We start from the raw sequence: 17,528 nt of genomic DNA, 5'->3' as shown, positions 1-17,528 counted from the left end.
CGAGGAAAATAACATTCTCCTTCCGGAACAGTTTGGGTTCAGAAAGGGGCACTCCACCAATCACCAGCTACTGCGGGTGATGAATAACATCCGAAGTAACAAAGCTGTATCCAAGTCCACAGCCATGGCATTGTTAGACGTTGAGAAAGCGTTTGATAATGTCTGGCACAATGGGCTTGTATACAAGCTCTGTAACTTCAACTTTCCATTACATCTGGTTAAAATCACCCGTAGCTACCTCCAGCAAAGGTCGTTTAAGGTATCGTTGAATGGTTGTCTTTCAGACACGTTTTCCATCCCAGCAGGAGTCCCGCAAGGCAGTCTGCTGGGCCCCTTGCTTTACAGCATTTACACGTCCGACATTCCTCCCCTTGGAGACGGTTGCGTGTTTTTCCTGTTCGCAGATGATACCGCAATAGCCGTCAAAGGAAGGATGCCTCGCGAAATAACGAACAAACTTCAACGATGCCTTAACGCCTTTGCTGATTATGCCACCACGTGGAAAATCAAAATCAATGCTTCCAAAACACAAACAATCATGTTCCTCCATCGACAATCACCCAAACTAAAACCGGCTCCCTCTTGTACTGTAATCATGGATGGCACAAGGGTTGAGTGGTCCGCCGAAGTAACCTATCTCGGGATGTTGTTTGACGAAAAGCTTCTATTCCGCTCGCATGTGGAGAAAACCGTAGTCAAGTGTTCCGCCTTGGTTAGGTGTCTGTATCCGCTGATTTGCCGCAGATCCCGCCTCTCAAGGGTGAACAAACTGGCCGTCTACAAACAAATCATAGCACCTGCGATCCTCTACGCAGCTCCGGTGTGGGAATCATGTGCACAGACTCACAGGAACAAAATTCAGGTAGCTCAGAATAGAGTGCTGAGGATGGTTCTTGATCGTCCTTTCGACACTAGAATAACAAATTTACATGAAGAGGCAGGCATTGCCAAAATAGATTCCAAAATTAACGAAATTAAGACTAAATTTGCACAAAAATGTAATTTATCAGAACATGATTTGATAAGCAATTTGTATATAGTAGGTTAGGTGTACATAGTAGTTGTAGGTTAGTTGTAGTTGTAAATAGTAGTTATAAGTAGTCTCCTTTTTCCAATTCAAATCAAACCAATCCCACCAAGGTGGTCATACTTTAAAATAGGCCTGATAGGACTAGGAACTGTAAATAATAATTAAAATCTCAAATGTACTAAAGTTGAAAAGACGCATCTGTATCACTTAAAAAATTCATACATGTAAACCACACAATCACAAGAAATAAAGATCATTTAAATGGAAAAAAAAATATGCATCATTCTTTGTTAGACCGTCAAGCAGGTCAGAGATAAATGGATAGTTTTTCACATCCATTTCCTGTTAATTGTACCCGAAGGCAGCTTAAACAGCATAAACATTGTCTGGACGTGGCAAGGGAGGCAAAGGACTTGGCGAAGGAGGAGCCAAGCGTCATCGTCATTGCCAAGACTGTCGTCAGGCTCGTCGTGATAATGCGTATCTCCAGTCTGAGCTACGAGGAAACCCGAGGTGTGCTGAAAGTGTTGTTGGAAAACGTTATTCGTGACGCTGTTACCAACTCTGAAGACGCCAAGCGAGAGCTAAGGTGCGTTCATTTTCCCTATCTGAAACGGCCCTTTTCAGGACCAATAACTAATAACAAAAAAAAATATTTACATTGACAAAACTCAGGTAATCCTGACAGATTCTGACGCAGTAGGTCTCTTTTCTTCATTCGCGTTGTTTTCAAAGATTTAAAAGTCATGAATACCTGAGATTTGTCAATGATGTTAATATTTACACGTAATGCATTGAAGAATTACATTGAGAAAATAGAAATTCAAATTAACTCTTAAGTTAGAAAATTTTTGTGACCCTGAAAAGGGCCGTTTGATTTGTCAGATGAGTTCTGATGAACGCAGCATGGCTTTGCTGTGCACGATTGGCAACGATGATAAATGCCCTGAGTTAAAAGCCTACAACTCGAAAAGGGACAAAATTGGGCGATGGTTTAAAGTGTAAAGTGGACCCTACACGATTACTTTTATTGACAATAATCGTATTGTCAATACATTCTATATTGACGTCAATATATCGAGATTGACAATATTTCTGGATTCACATCATCAATATTATTGTCAATAATTCCCCTTCGCGTCAATATATTGATGCGTGTGGGGTTTGCTTAAGAGTTATACTTTTTACTGTCAAGGCGAACGTTACGAACGAAATTTAAGTCCACGCACGATCCACCAACATTAGTTGCCTCCGAAGAATTTGAAGCCATATCCAGGTGCAAATATTTCTTCATGAACTCGACGAACTTCAATTTCCCTTCGTTCATGAGGTCCATGTTAAAATTACCCAGCACAATCATGGGCAGTGGCTCCAGCAAATATTTCGTCAGATTTCGCGCACAAAAGTATTGCTTCTGCTTGTACACGTCAAATCTGTACGATACTAAATAGAACAGAAAATCAAAATATAAAAATGAGGTAAGGAAGATTAACCATCTTCTCCATCTAACCATATGGTTCAGATTAATACCTGGCTCAATAAAGATACAAATTAACAACGATTGAGCGCTGGCACCGGAGATCTCCACATATGCATCCGAGCGACCAAGCTCTGCTTTTCAGAGCCACAAACCATCAAAACGGCCCTTTTTAGGGTCATCACAATTTTCAAAGAAAAAGTTAGTTTGGAATATTTTCTAACACAAGAATAAATACACATGAGCTGAAAAAGAATCTTATTAGTACTAAACGGAAAATGGACACTGACCGATTATTACACTTCGGAAGAAATTCACGGATGTCATAATAATAACGGGAATTTAAAATAACGTTCGTTCAAAATAGTTAACATATGTGAGCGTAATCCTACGTCAACTGTTCGTACAACCCCATTGGGCTGTCCCTTGTAGTTTTTTTATTTGATATCCTATTTGTCCTGGAACTGGCCTGAAATGACATAGAATTGAAAAAATTACCTTCAAGACGCCAAGTCTTATAAGCACAGAAAAGCCAAAATGGAACTTAATCGTAAAACATGACTTTACAAACGCTAAAATCGGTAAGAGGGTCTAGAATCGTTAAGGTGATTCCTTGAAAAGTTCCCAAACGACCGTCATGATGGCTGATATGCCCTATTGCTTCAAGTTTTCTTTAGCACAAATCTCGGTCACTATTGCGAAAATTGTCTAAAATTGACCAAATATGTGCAATGCAGAATTTAGGACTTGAAGAAATTTACAGCATGCAAGCCATTTTCAAAAAATTCCGGCAAATGGAAAATCATATTCCAATTAACAAAACATTCTAATCACTGGACTTTATTTTTTATTGAACAGATTTCGAATGAACATTCAGCAGTCAAAATTCTCAACTGATGGCACTGTATGGATGAGAGGAGTGTACCCCATTAGGCATAAATACGTTAGGCATACGGACGTTAGGCATAATGGACGTTAGGCATAATATACGTAAGGCATAATGTAAACCTGTAAACAGTGCTAAAATTAGGCTTAACGTTGAATAAAAAATGATACAAGTTAAACAAACATAGTTTATTTAATAAGCACAGTTTGGAATCCATTATTTATCATATCATAAGTGACGTATCTACATATTTGCTTAGATCCATGATTAGTAGCGATAGTGGTTAAGTAATCTTACAATGAAAACTCAGCTTAGTTTTGAACTACATCTTGAAATCAATCGCATCTAGAAATAAAAAAAATCACACATTTGTTGTAATATATTCTTACACACATATTGCAAAAGTCAAAGAAGAAAAGGTTTTCCTCAAAGAACAGCTCATGAAATAAAGAATGGTGAATTCTGTGATTTTTCGTTCAATAACAAAAAAACAGCCAAGGTTGAACAAAATATGATGCCAAAGAACAGCTCATGACATCAGGAATGGTTAATTCTGTGGTTTTTCATTCAATAACAAAAAAAACATACCTGCTGCTTCCAGGATTTCCTGCCATACTTTTCGATACAACGATTCTGATTTTGTTGTCATCAGAATGAAAACTAGCGGAACCGTCTGCTGATGTGAGGGAGCGATACTTCCATTAACAGTGACGAGTTGCCGAAACAAACAAGGAACTGTGGCAAACGTACCAATACTTTGCCTGTCCAAGACGTCGTTCATGAGTTCCAAAAATTAAGGCTCTTTTATTATTGTCACCGAAGTCAGCAATCAATAGACGGTCTCCATTGTCATCCTTCTGGAATTCATCCGGTAGATTATGCCTAACGTCCATTATGCCTAACGTCCTTTATGCCCAACGTCCATTATGCCTATCGTACATTATGCCTAACGTCCGTATGCTTAACGTACGTATGCCTAACGTCCGTATGCCTAACGACCGTATGCCTAACGTCGTGCACCCGGATGAGAGGTAAGCATGACTGATTTCTCACTTCAGTGTGTCTGGGTTGAATCCCAGCCGAAGTCATTGGATTTTTCTGAGCTGAAAAAAAAAAATCTTTGGTCACGTCTTCCTTCGGAACGGTAGTAAGTAAATAGGGTTCCAGGTGTGGAAGTCGCCTTCCAGGTACTCGATGGCCGTCAGTGATTAATCACTAATTATCAATGGTCGCACGTTGGTGATTGGCACTCCACTGCGGAACAGACAACGACCTTAAATAAAGGAACAGAAGGAGATCTAGCATCACCGCCCCTTCTAAGGGCTGCATTATTGCACTGGATTGAGAAGCTACATTTCAAGTGATTTAGTCTATTTACTGTTCATTTTTGACATAAGTTTTATAAGGATATCATATCTCAGAGTTGAATATAGCTTCAATGTCAATTAAATGTTTCACATCTAACAAAGCTTTCCCCGAACATAAACATAGAATCCATTTTATGGTACACATAATCAGAATCCCGCTCAAATAGTGCAACTTCAACAAATGCCCGATTTAAGACCATTGATAAGCTGCATCGCAAAACGACAGCGACAACAACAAAGCTTTAAAAGGAGAATTTCTATTTAAATTTCGTATTGTGCCATCGATCGTAAAACGTCTGCGAGCAGTTCGCCGTTCCGACGTTTCACCACACATTCCCCAAAGAGTGATGGCAGCAGTGATGCCAGATTTGAAAACATTTCTTCATTTTGCAGACATTTGAAATCCCGTGAAGTTTTATCGAGGTTTTATAGCATTCTACAAGTCTAAATCATGGTCTACAGAGCCCTCATAACTCCAAAATTGTTACTCGGAATGTGAAGATATTTAATCGATCTCGTAGAAGACTTTTTTCCCAAAACACCTGGCACCCCTGGATGGCAGTTTCGTGACCTCCTTCCAGCATAAAATGACATCCAAAAGCGGAAAACAAGCAGCACAGCGGCACAGGCCGATTGCCTCAATTTTCCAACTAACCAACCGAGCTTGGCTTATTCAGTTAGACGATTTTTTTTCTACATTTGACTTCTCCTTGGCACAGACTTCCGTCTGCCCAGATTTAGCGGGATGGCTGAAAGCGCGGGGGTCACCCTTTATTATGGCTGTGATTTTTTTTTCTCCACTCTCTAAGGAGTGCTGAATCACGGAGAAAAGAAGTGAGGAGGTGATAAGACAGCGTGAATCGAGCAAAGAAGCAGTTGAGGCAGCTCGTAAATCTATTCTGCTGGAATGACCGACCATCTACTGCTTGCTGCTGCCGCCGAGCGAAAGGCTGCCGGCTGCTTTGCCAAGTCCAGCGACCATAAAAAGGACATTCACTCAAAAATGAGCACTCTTCTCCTCTGGCTGACTGACTGACTGACTGACACCGTAAGTGGAAACGATGAAAAGCTCGTTTCAAGACGATCGTTTCACGGTTGGCTTGGTTATGGGAGGTGAAACGGTGGTGGCGAGTTGTAAAATTGTTGATGGGAGAAAATTTACTCGAAAGTGTCGTTTTTCACAAACGGACCCCCATGGACGGGACGCGGTTTGGATGTTCTTAATAAGTTGTTTTGCGAGTTTATGGGTTGTTCAGAAACTAGGGAAAGTGGACCGTTTCCATGTAGCATGGGAGAACGCTCGTGTATCGACAAAGGGTTTTAAATGGTCTGGAAGTTGCAGACAACTACATGTCAGTGAACTTTAATGAAGCTTAAATTGGCAGGACGACAAGTGTGAAATGGTGGACCATAAACCATAAACCAGTCTCATGTGGTCAATTGAGCTGGTAGTGTCTTGCGATGCTAAAATTGTTGGAATATGCGAAAATTCTCTTTGTTGCGCTACGAAAAGATGGCGCTGTATCGGGTTCCTGATTTTAACACACGGCAATCTGTTCCCCGCGATCCGGAACACAATTCATCAACCCCATCTCCTGGCACGTGTGTCTACAAGACGTTACAACAATTGGACACTCCCATCCATTCTGCGAGTAAGAAAAAGTAGATTAGCACAAGAACAGGTACCTACCCAAACCCAGCAGACGAAAACTTTCTCCATTAAGGTGAAATTTGGTTGCTGCTGCAGTTTGGGGTTGGGGCTGCCACGGGCGAACAACCCGAGCACAAGTTTCACCGCGAAAAGGTGTCAGCCCAAACAACAACATCGGTGTCACCGCCAACCGCCGGCGCCGCTGCCACACCATTACCCATCAGTCTCAGCGACAGCCGGGACATGTTTTCCGAGTGTGGTATACTTTATTTCTGTCAGTCTCTGCCTCCTCCTCGGCAAGGATTACAGGTATTGATGCTGTATTCTTGGATACTATTGTGTTCAGCATAAAACGAGCGAATTTGGAAGTTGGAGAAAAACATGTCTGGAACAGCTTGTCAACTGGGTGCTTGAAATGAGCGTTTAGAATCGTGGTGACACTTATCACTGAAAGATTGAACATCTTCCATCAAATGGAATTTAGTGGTTTTGGTAAATTTACTAGGCTGTCATCAATGTCAACTATTGTTAATTGATTAGCATATGCAATAGCATATCGCTATGATAGGCGATTTCAACTATTGCGATAAATTTCCTCGGAGTTCTTCCAGCAAAAAAACTACAAGGGACAGCCCTATGGGGTTGTACGCAATGGTGACGTAGGACTACGTGGTCTTAATATACATAAAAAGGGTTATCTTGAATTTGATTCCACTTAATTTATTTTGGTATCCATGACAGATACGTATTTTGACTACCATGTGCAGTCAGTGTCATTCCCACTAAAGACTTATCCCATGGTAAAAATGTCAAGATCACATGTATAAAAAAGAAACTACAACGTGTAGAATCGGAACCTACCTAACTAATAATAACCCAAGATTTTAGTGAGGGAGCAAAATCTATTCGAATCTCTAATAAGGAATGTTAACTGCAGCAGGAGCTTGTGTTTTGTGTTGGAATAGGAATCCTGATTCCGATCAATAGCGGTGCGGCTTCTTCCTTCTTCTATGGATGCTCATGTGGGCTGCAGCTCGCTGCTTGCAGGCAGCCTTTGGTTGTGTACTGGAGATCACCACTACTCACCACGTGGTTATTGAATAAACACTGTTTGGCGAGACCGGATGGAATTCAACTTTGAAATCTGTGTTAATGGAATCGCGTTTCGCAGGCAACCGGGGATAATTTTAATTATCATAGCAACAGTTGCACATTCGTGCAGTTTTCAATAGTGACATTTTGAAAAAATGATAAAGTCTTAAATTTAACAGATGCGTAAAACTATTTCTGATCGATTGGTGATAAAATTATTGAAATTGGTCCAGGGGCAGCTGAGTTATTAACGTTCAAAATCTTTCATAATTTTGTTACATGTTCCATTTTCGGCTTACACAAAGTGTACCCTCATATAGAAATCACAGACGTAGTCCTACGTAAAATAAAAAAAAAACACTAGCTTAAAGTTGGGTTGTAATCAGCATCAGAGAGTCCTACCCGCCAAGGCCCTAAACGCCAAGGAGAATTTCTCTTCCCGGTTCGACAGAGGGTGGCCTTGCCGCCGTCGACCAGCTTCTTCCTTCTGAATGTTGCACGTCAAACTCCGTCGTCCATCCAAACAACGGAGGGACAAAAGAGACCTCTCACATCACGGCGCATTAGCGGCGCCGGTGGTGTAGTGGTAAGCGTGATTACCTCTCACCCCAGTAGGCCTAGGTTCAATCCCAGTCGGCGCCGCCGGGATGTTCTGAGGCATAACATCTCTGATCACGCCTTGGTCCCCGGTTCATGAGTTGATGGGTCGATAGGTAGGGTTCAGGTGTGGGAGCTGCCTTCCTGGCGTCGGTAGCATTGGTGCTCAGCACGGAAAACAAGATCGACGGAAAACAAATCAAGAAAAAAAAAACATCACGGCGCAGTGCGAAGAGCCCTTCCATCACTACCACGAATCATCAGTCGGTGCTCACTAGAGTGATGCAAAATTTGAAATTTTCGCTCCACAATACTTAAACGATTCCAAATCGGATCCTGACTAACCTCTCAAAATTTGAACCCATTTAGTGAGAAACTGAGATGGCACAAACCATTTGAAGTTTGTATGGGAATTACTATGGTAAAACCAAGATTTTTGTTAATGTCTATCTAATAATTCACCATATAGGTCTGCTTCAAAAACTTTTAACTGTTCATGTAGGAAATTTCCCCAGCTACAACTTTTCTGAAGACCACTTTTTGATTAAATGCAAGAATCGAAAGTTATCAATGGTTCAATGCGCTGATGTCTTATGATCATGCTCAATCAACTGCTCAGCAGCATGCTTGGCATGCACAGTTATACACACCAACTGCTCATTTGTTAATAACTTTTCACTCAGTTGTTAAAATTTAGTTTTCTTCAAAGTAATCGATAGATTAGGATCATAGTTTACTGTACCCGAGCAAAGTCGGTTAACAAAATGAAAGCAAATCGATATTAAAGTGTGCAGTTCCTATCATAATGAAAACTCATTTTGATTTCAAATGTTGCGACATAAGTCTGATATCATATTGTGCTTTCATTATGCAATCAAGACTTTTTAAATTAAAGCAACTTAACTTGAAGTTCTGCTGTTTGCGTCTTGTTTAAAATTTAATTGAAATTCATCTGTCGTTGAACTAATGATTATTGTTTATTTGATTTGTTTAACACATTTTAGGTCATTCGTGACTTGCCCGGGGTGAGATTGGAGCCCAAGTCTTTCAGCTTGAGAAACATGAGTGGTAACCATTTACTCCAGGCCCGTGTTCAGTAGAACATTATGAATGCAAAATCAGTAATCAAATTGATTTCATTGAAAGCAGGATTAGTTTTCCGTTTGCTTCAACAGTTTAAAATTTTGCTCTCATTTTTGCTGTGTTAACCGTTAAGTCAACCAAAATGAGATCAACTGGAGTATTCAAAATAAGTTACATCATAACAGCAAATTTTGATTTCAATTTGATCTTCAGCTTTGCTTGGGTAGACATGCAAAGAGTAGGTAAATCTCATCATTTCAATCAACATCAATGAGTTTTTACACTTAAAGTCTGAGATGTGCAGCGAGCATTTCTCACTTCATTTTTGCAACGCAAAATCAAATACAGTTTATTACTAGAACTAAATTCTCCTTTTTTTACATATCTATAAGAAGCTTAAACTCTATTCAATCGACTGCTTCAAACAGAACTATGTTTCGTCAACTCTGTTTAAAGTTATTAGCAAATGAGCAGTTCATGAGCAAAACTGTGTATGCCAAGCATGCTCAGCAGGCAACATTGGTGTTTCTGGGGCGTTGAATAGGACACAAAAATCATGGCTACTATGTCACACTACAAAATACAGTGTTGCCTACAGAGCAGCTGCTTGATCATGTCATAAGTTTACCAATCTCTTAAATATTTAATAACTTTTTCCTGTCTCGTTTTACATAGAAACGATTTTCAGCAAAGTTGTAGCTGAGAAAATTTTCTATAAGAATGGCTATCGAACTGTTTCGCAGCTCAATATGGAAAAAAGACTAGAAGGCAATGAAAAAAACGTTGAGATTTCCCCTAGTAATTTACATGTAAACTTCAAATGGCTTGTGCGAAGTCTGTTTCTAACCAAATGAGTTGTAACTTTGGGAGGCTAATCAGGACCCGATTTGAAACCATTTAAGCACTGTGGAGCGAAAAAGTCAAATTTTGCATCAGTCTAGTGCTCACACTCTTTTTCAATTGGCGTTGACGGCACTTTCGAAAAATCGTGTCTTCTAGCATAGATCGACCGTTTCTAATATAGGCCATTCTGGAGTAGGTTCCCGTAGGGCCTCTAGTGGCCATTGAAGTGATTGGGAAGAAACCCCTACAATATGGGTATCAAAATTCATGAATTTACAGCAGGAAACCGTTTATCATAATTTTGTGATCATCCGATGGATTGTCCCCGGGACGGCCATTCCGGAGTAGGTTCTCCTTAGAGCCTCTAGTGGCCATAGAAGTGTTTGGGAAGAAACCGATGCAATATGGGTATCAAAATTCATGAATTTGCAGCAGAAGACTGTTTATCATAATTTTGTGGTCATCCGATGGATTGTCTCCGGGACGGCCATTCCGGAGTGTTGAGATCAATCTGATCACATTATATTAACAGTGCATTGCAACACCAGTACACCTTCTGTGTACTTATCTATCTTGACCCGTTTGACATTTATGTTTTTTTTATGTAACTTTGATAAATAATAATATACCTCACTCAGTTTTTATACACCAGAACGACAGCACCTGTGTCCGTTATTCTCCTCTGCGGGAGATTTCATAATCCGAATATTCTCAGGTTATGGGCCCAGGTGCTGCAGTGTGCTTGTCGTGAGTGTTATTAGAAAAACTCAAGGAAAAACGTATTGTTAACGTGTTCGAACGTTTTTTTTTCGGTCGCGAGTGAACAGTGATTATTCGCGATGGAGGACAGAAAAGTGTACCTGTTCGACGGTACCAATTTCGCGAACTGGAGCTTCCGGATGGAGGTGCATTTGGAGGAGCTGGGTCTCCTGCCATGCATTCAGCAGCTTCCGGAAGAAGTGGAAGAATATCGTGTGCTCGTCAGTGATAGTGCTGAGGTCAAACTAGAGAAGAAAAATGCAATGGCGGACCGGAAAACGAGAGACATTCGGTGCAAATCGGTCCTGATCCGAAACATCGCAGATTCCCAGCTTGAATACGTCAAGCAGAAGCGGAATGCGGTGGAGATTTGGAGGGCCTTGCAGAATGCGTTCGCTCGTAAGGGGATTTCCGGGCAGTTTTTCCTGCTGAAGAAATTATCGGCACTGAAGTTTGGCGAGACCGATACGATGGATGAGCATTTGCTGCTGTTCGATAAAACCGTGCGTGATTTGGATTCGGCCGGTATAAAGATGGACGAGCGGCTGGTAGTGTTTTATTTGTTACAGTCGATGCCGCGTTCGTATAGCCAGTTGGTAACAGTACTCGAAACGCTATCGGACGAACAGTGTACTTTGGACTTTGTCCGAGCTCGATTGCTCAACGAGAGTGTAAAACGCGCGAATAGTGATGACACTGAAGCTGCTGGTGATTCGACCGCCTTCTATGGGAAGGAGAAGAAAAACAAGAATAAATTCAAGTGTTTTTCTTGTGGTAAAATTGGACACAAACGCGCGGAGTGTCCGAACCAGAACAAAGAGGTGCCAAGAGGCACGAAGAAAATTGTGCGCAAAGGAAAAGCACATATCAGTGAGAAAGAGGTTGTGTTTGTGAGCCAGACGATGAACGAAAAAGCAAACGAATCGCGGAAAAGTGACGTTTCGTGGATTCTCGATTCCGGCGCCTCTGATCATATGGTTAGAACGATTGATTGGTTGCGTGACGTAAAAAAACTAGACAAGCCAGTGTTGATCAAAGTGGCGTCCGGTCAGACACTTGAGAGCAACCACTCCGGTGTTGTGGACATTTTGACGAAAATTGGAAGTAGAATATTGAACAGTGTTGTCAGTGAAGTTCTGTACGTCCCTGGACTGCGGTACAATTTGTTTTCGATCCAACGTGTTGGACAGTTGGGGATGGAAGTGGTTTTCGGGAAAAACAGTGCCGAGATTCTGCGAAATGGCGAGGTTGTTTGCACGGGAAAACGAAACGACAAACTGTACGAACTGAATGTGGATGTGTTGCGAGTGAAAGAGCCGGCTGCTCTAGTGTCTCAAAACGCCATGAGCAACGAAGAGCTATGGCACAGGCGTTTCGGCCACATCGGCCGAAGTGGACTTGTGAAGATGGTGGACAGCGATATGGTAAAAGGCCTGATGCTGAAGAAAGGTGAATTAGTGGAACGAGCGGTCTGTGAGCCCTGTCTCAAAGGGAAGCAGACGAGAAAGCCCTTCTTGCAGATGCCCTTGCCTCGGAGTACCCGTCCTCTCGAGCTGATCCACAGTGATGTGTGCGGAGCCATGACCCCGGCTGCTTGGAACGGTAAGCGATACTATGTTTCTTTTACCGATGATTTTTCCCATTTTACCGCTGTATACATACTGACCACGAAAGATGAGGTGTTCGAGGCCTTCGAAACGTATGCTGCTATGGCGGAATCGCACTTCGACAGTCGTATATATCGCTTGCGATGCGACAACGGAGGCGAATATGTAGGAGCGGCCTTTCGTGATTTCTGCCGAGTAAGGGGTATACAGCTTGAGTACACCGTTCCATACACACCGCAGCAGAACGGTGTTAGTGAACGGCTCAACCGCACAGTGATGGACAAGGCAAGGGCTATGATCGAAGATGGTGGATTACCGAAGGCGCTGTGGTCTGAAGCGGTTTTGGCGGCAGTCTACGTGATTAACCGGAGTCCAACGGCGGCGTTAACGACCAACAAGACACCGTACGAAATGTGGTATGGCCGCAAGCCTAACGTCTCAAAGTTTCGCATATTCGGTGCCAGAGCTTTCAGCTTCGTACCGAAGGAGAAGCGGAACAAGTTGGAGTCCAGAAGTAAAAGCTGTCATTTCGTCGGATATGGTGTGAACGGCTATCGGTTGTGGGATGGTCGTAAGATTTTCATCGCTCGGGACGTTGTCGTGCAGGAGTTGCCATTGAAATCAAGTCAAGTTGAGGTGCAGATTCATGTTTCGAAGCCGCGTTGCACCAGTGTTGAACTGGCAGGTCCCTCAGGCGGTTCTTTGGTGGATCACTCAGCTGGTTCCTTGGCTGATCCCTCGTCAGGTTCATCGCTTAGTCCGTCAGGTAGTTCCACGGTGGGTCCTTCAACTGGTTCTCCGGCCGGTCCTTTGCCACCATTGTCGGCCGCTGCAGAGAAGCCATCGGGTCCTGTTGTTGCGGAGCAGCTGGAAATGGCGGATGTATATGAAGATGAGTTCAATGACTGCCAGGATGAAATGGAGCTGGAAGAGTACGAGCAAGATCCGCTAGCAATTCGTCGAAGTCAGCGTATCCGGAATCCACCGGCCAGGTTGAGCGAATACTCGTGTGTCGCTTTTGCGCTCAATGCAGAAAGCTATGTGGAGAACGTTCCTGAAAGCATTGAAGAGCTGAAATTGCAACCTGATTGGCTGAAATGGAAGGAGGCAATAGACGACGAGTTGAGGTCGTTAGCCGAAAATGAGACGTGGCAGCTGGTTGATCTGCCGGATGGTCGGAAGCTCGTTGACTGTAAATGGGTGTTTCGACTGAAGACGAACCCTGACGGATCAATCAACAAGAGGAAAGCGAGACTGGTTGCCAAGGGTTTCACCCAACGTTATGGGTTCGATTATGGCGAGACCTATTCGCCGGTTATCAGGATGTCCACCGTTCGTATGATGCTCGCCTTAGCAAACCAGCAAAATCTTGTTGTCCACCAAATGGACGTGAAAGCCGCGTTCCTCAACGGGAGGCTGACCGAGGACATATATATGCGCCAGCCCAAAGGATTTGAGGAGGGGAAGATGGTGTGTAAACTCAGCAAATCGATTTACGGGCTGAAGCAGGCCTCGAAGGCATGGAACGAAAGGTTCAACGAGTTTGCGGCTAGGATTGGTTTTCGGCGTTGTTCTGAAGACAGCTGTTTGTACGTGCGGGATAGCAAGTTTGGTCCGGTTTATCTCCTGCTCTACGTAGATGATGTGCTCATTATCTGCAAGGATTTGACCCAAGTGCAGATGGTGAAAAATATGCTACAGCGTGAGTTCCGTATGGTGGATCTGGGTGAAGCGCAGATGTTCTTGGGGATCAGGATCGAACGGGATGCGAGCAAGGGGATTATGAAGCTTAGCCAACCAGGCTATACTGAAGCAGTTCTTCGTCGCTTCGGAATGGAATCATGCAAGCCAGCGTCTACCCCTATGTGTGCTAACTTGCAGCTACAGAGACCGAAAGAAGATCAGAACCTTGGTAAGCCGTATCGGGAATTGATAGGCTGCCTGACCTACCTCATGGTCACATCACGTCCTGACTTGAGCTCGGCTGTGTCATATTTCAGTCAATTCCAGTGCAATCCATCACAAGAGCATTGGACACACCTGAAAAGAATACTTCGGTATCTCAGAGGATCGACGCAGCATGGCTTGATCTACACCCGACAGGAATCTGCTGAGCAAGTAGCTGGTTTTGTAGACGCAAACTGGGCGACAGATCCTAGTGATCGCCACTCCGTTTCTGGGCATGTGTTCCAGATATATGGATCTACAACATCTTGGAGCACGAAGAAGCAAAGAACGATTGCTCTATCCTCGACCGAATCGGAATGCAGTGCTTTGGCTGACTGTATATGCGAAGCGCTGTGGATCCACAAACTTTTCGAGGAGCTGGGACTGCGCGACAAGCAGGCTGTTGTCATTTTTGAAGACAATCAGTCAGCGATTGCAATTGCTGAATCGGAGGCGCCTTCTAAGAAGCTGAAGCATACAGATGTGAAGTTGCAGTTTATTAAAGAGTGCGTCGAGAAGAAAAAGGTTACCGTACGATTCAAGCCCAGTGGTGATCAACCAGCAGATCTCTTGACCAAAGGTCTTCCACCAATCACATTCAAGAAACATTGTTTGACTTTGGGGCTACACCAGTGATTAGATTGAGGAGGGGTGTTGAGATCAATCTGATCACATTATATTAACAGTGCATTGCAACACCAGTACACCTTCTGTGTACTTATCTATCTTGACCCGTTTGACATTTATGTTTTTTTATGTAACTTTGATAAATAATAATATACCTCACTCAGTTTTTATACACCAGAACGACAGCACCTGTGTCCGTTATTCTCCTCTGCGGGAGATTTCATAATCCGAATATTCTCACGGAGTAGGTTCCCGTATGGCCTCTAGTGGCAGTAGAAGTGTTTGGAAAGAAACCCCTGCAATATGGGTATTAAAACTCATGAATTTGCAGCAGAAGACCGTTTACTATAATTTTGTGGCCATTTGATGGATTGTCCTCGGTACGTTCATTCCGGCGCAGGCTCCTGTAGGGCTTCTAGTGACCATATAAGTGTTTGGGAAAAAAAACCACTATAATTTGGGTATCAAAATTAGTGAATTTACAACAGGAAACTATGCCCTATGCCATTATTTTGTCATCTGAATATCAGGGAAGCTTCCTATAGATATTAGTGACGTTTAAAGCACGCACACTAAAGGACACAACCGTGTGAAGTTGCTCAATGTTTCCTACACGCTAACTTGAATGTACCCATTAAATGCGTAAATTTGAATCATTTTATGCTATTATTCCAAACTGTCAAAAAATGGGTATTTTCAAAAAATGAAAAGCGGGTAATTTTTAATCATTTTAAAATTATCTTCTTGCAATAAAAATGGGTAAAAAAGGGTTTGGTGAAATGGTAGAGCAAAGTGTTTTGAAAGTTAACGGATTTCGCGTGTGCTATGTCCTGCAAATTGATTGGAATTCGAGCGATAAATACCGCGTTTCAAAAAAATATGCGGCGGAGGCAGCAGATTCTTTCCGGCCGGTGTTGATTCTGGTGAAAAGGGTGATCGGGTAGTTCCATTATTTCCATAAGAGTCAAACCGCAAACCTAAGTGTTGGGGAAGATCCGAGAGAAGATCAGCACGGCATTTCTGTGTGCTTTCAAGACCCGATTGCTACGAAGAATGTAATTATGATTAAATTTAGGTATGTATTCTAAAAACCGACGGTCCCGTTTCAGGTTAGCAGATTAATAGCGGGTTCGGAGAATAAAACGATGGTTATATGCCCAGGAATCCAAATCCGATTGTTTATTTGGAACGAATAGAGGCAACTTCTTTACCCTACAAAAATTACAATAATGTCTACAACTTACTGCAACACTCGCATATTCCAGTACATCGGTTAATTCTAGTGTTTATGATTACCTATGTGATTATGTTTAATAAAGACTATGAAGTGTTTTAATGATTTTAGCTTTTACAAATGTTCAAATCCCTTATATTTCTCAGTGCTTATATTTGATGGCAGCCAGCCCAATGAAGCAAATAAAAAAACAATCAATAAAACGGTTACTTTTTACTCATTTACAGAAAAAACAAGATGATTAAAAACTACCCATTTTATGAAGTATTATTCGAATACTCATTAATGAGTAAAGTCGCTTTTACTCATTTCATGAGTTAAGCCACTTTTCTTCAAAATGAGTCAAATTTTACTCATTAATGGGTACTTTAGAGTTAGCGTGTATAACTAACCTCAAAATGTATGAATTCTTCCCGCTAAAATGAGTCTGACAGCGGTTTGCTATTATTTTCCACGGATTTTCACTAATACTTTCTCACAAAGCGCACTAACATTGGTGTATACTATACGCGTACGCACACTAGTGAAATAAGCGTCAGCAATCTCAATGGCATGTGAAGGTTTGTTTAAGAAAAGCTTGTAGGCCCTTTTCTCGTGTTACTTTTCAGATGTGTTTTCTTTGACATAACCGTTTAAGACGTAAACAAATATTTCATGTTTTTTTCGAAGCGTGCAGGTAGTTCTACCACCGACAAACCTGGCTGAACCCGCATGCAAAAGTTTTGAATCGGTTCGTGTCTGATCTATTCTGGACAAATTTGTTTTATCTAGATAAAAAAAATCCTATGGTTTTGACAGTTAGGATCACTGCACATTTAAATCAGCCGTTTACAATTTTCGGGCATAAGTCAGAATAAAGTGTCATGTCAGTTTGTCGGTGGTTCTACTCCAGTTGAATGGGACCCGTCCAGACGGGCGCCACAAGTTGGCATCTGTCATATCTACGAAAGTGAAGACATCAAGTGTAGGAAGACCAGGAAAATGTGTAAGTCAAGCTCAAGACCTGTGTGCAATCAGCACTGCCAAGAAATTTTCGATAACTGCTAATTATTTGTTTTGCTTTTTATGTGCTTGTAATTTTTTACCAATGCTTTATGAGGATTGAAAGTCCAGAGAAATGTGAGTTTATTTCTAGCACAGCAGAGCCTGCAAAAACTCCATACAACATTAATCGACAACGTTTATGCCCCCAGAGAGGTTGAACCATAGAGGTAACTCTAAGACCACTGGGTTCCGAAGAAAATCATTATTATTTTTGGCTCACTCAGTACCAGAACAACGGTCCCAAGCTATTTCACTCACCCCTGCATGTTCTGCATGAATCCACA

At 42.2% G+C, this 17,528-nt stretch overlaps 1 protein-coding gene across 1 annotated transcript in view; it reads left to right on the top strand.

The window, feature by feature from the left end:
- The window catches only part of LOC135702931 (uncharacterized), a 130,399-nt gene that overhangs the window by 61,664 nt on the left and 51,207 nt on the right, over positions 1–17,528 (top strand). The gene's annotated exons all lie outside the window — the stretch shown is intronic.

The sequence above is a fragment of the Ochlerotatus camptorhynchus genome, unplaced genomic scaffold (assembly GCF_037179485.1).
Source record: "Ochlerotatus camptorhynchus isolate MF236.1 unplaced genomic scaffold, CSIRO-AGI_Acam_v1.1 ptg000203l, whole genome shotgun sequence".
NCBI lineage: Eukaryota > Metazoa > Arthropoda > Insecta > Diptera > Culicidae > Ochlerotatus > Ochlerotatus camptorhynchus.
The sequence above is the reverse complement of the archived record's forward strand: the minus strand, read 5'-3'. Positions and strand labels throughout refer to the sequence as shown.